Genomic DNA, 1,588 nt, shown 5'->3' on the forward strand with positions numbered 1-1,588 from the left:
CCATTTCTGATCTACACTTTCTATTTACCTTCTGCAATTTCAATTCATGCAATCACCCCCATCCCTTTTACTTTCAGCAATTTACTTTCTCGCACCTTAATTCTCGCAATTTAAGTTTATGCAATTTTAATTCCTTGCAATTTACGTTTCCTGCCACATTTACTTTATGCAATTCACATCCAAAAGTTGATTCCGCTCAACTAAACAAACTTCTAATTCGAATTGCTCATTCAACCAATCCTTGTGGGATTCGACCTCACTCTATTGTGAGTTTTTACTTGACGATAACCGGTGCACTTGCCGGAAGGAATTTTGCCGTTCGTGCAACTTCCTAAAATACTAGCATAACAAGTTTATGCACATCAAGTTTATGGTGCCGTTGCCGGGGATTGGTTTTCGATTGACAATTCTCAAATTGGAAGTTTACTAGATTGAGCATTTTTCTTGTTTTGTTAATTTAGTTCAAGTTACTTGTTGAATTTTAATGTCTGCACTCTGTTACTTGCTTTTTCTTTCTTATGCCTTTCAATTCAAGCAACTAACTCACTGACCCACTAACTATTTGAATTAATTCCTCAACTGCTCTAACCATACTCTTCCATTAACCAAGAGTATTCCACTTGTTTGTTGCTTGTGGTGTGTTCTTGTATGACAGGTAGGAGAGGAGAAATATCAACTCCTCCATATACCGAACCAGAGAGGACCCTTCATAGACTTAGAAGGGAAGCAAGAGGGAAGAGAGTACTGAGAGAAGAAGAATCTGAAGGAGAATCTGAGGACAACTTTGAGGAAGCTCTAGATCTCAACATGGATAGAGAATTTCACAACCATGAGAGGGTTGATGGAAACAATGCCATTCCTGAGAGGAGGGTTCTTGGTTCATACATAAACCCAACCTCTGGGAATTGTGGAAGCAGCATTCAGAAACCACCCATTCAGGCCAATAATTTTGAACTCAAACCACAGTTAATATCACTGGTGGAGAACCATTGTTCATTTGGTGGGAGTGTTAATGAAGACCCAAACCAACATCTCACAAAATTCCTGAGAATTTGCGACACTGTGAAGTCCAATGGAGTCCAGGAAGATGCCTATAAACTGCTCTTGTTTCCATTTTCACTTAGGGACAAGGCAGCCAAGTGGCTGGAATCATTCCCAAGGGACAGCCTAACAACCTGGGATGAGGTGGAGAGCAAGTTTCTGGCACGTTTTTACCCCCCACAAAAGGTCAATAGGCTTCGATCTGAGGTTCAGACTTTTAGACAACAAGATGGTGAGACGCTCTACGAGGCATGGGAGAGGTTCAAAGAATTGACAAGGAAATGTCCACCAAACATGTTCCCTGAATGGGTGCAATTGCATATTTTCTATGATGGACTTTCTTATGAATCAAGGAAGGCTGTAGACCATTCATCAGGAGGTTCATTGAACAGGAAAAAGACTGTGGAAGAAGCCATTGAAGTGATTGAGACAGTGGCTGAGAATGAGTACTACTATGCTTCAGAGAGACACAACACTAAGGGAGTCATGGAGCTGAACCATGTTGATACAATTCTAGCTCAAAACAAGGTGTTTGCCAAGCAACTAG

At 40.9% G+C, this 1,588-nt stretch overlaps 1 non-coding gene across 1 annotated transcript; it reads right to left on the reverse strand.

Moving 5' to 3' along the window:
- Positions 1-1,233: 1,233 nt before the first annotated feature.
- Positions 1,234-1,337, reverse strand: LOC130960074 (small nucleolar RNA R71). The gene has a single exon (XR_009078987.1). It is a non-coding gene; the product is annotated as a small nucleolar RNA R71 (small nucleolar RNA).
- Between the last annotated feature and the right edge of the window lie 251 nt (positions 1,338-1,588).

This window comes from Arachis stenosperma, unplaced genomic scaffold (genome assembly GCF_014773155.1).
Source record: "Arachis stenosperma cultivar V10309 unplaced genomic scaffold, arast.V10309.gnm1.PFL2 arast.V10309.gnm1.Scaffold_100070, whole genome shotgun sequence".
NCBI classification, from domain to species: domain Eukaryota; kingdom Viridiplantae; phylum Streptophyta; class Magnoliopsida; order Fabales; family Fabaceae; genus Arachis; species Arachis stenosperma.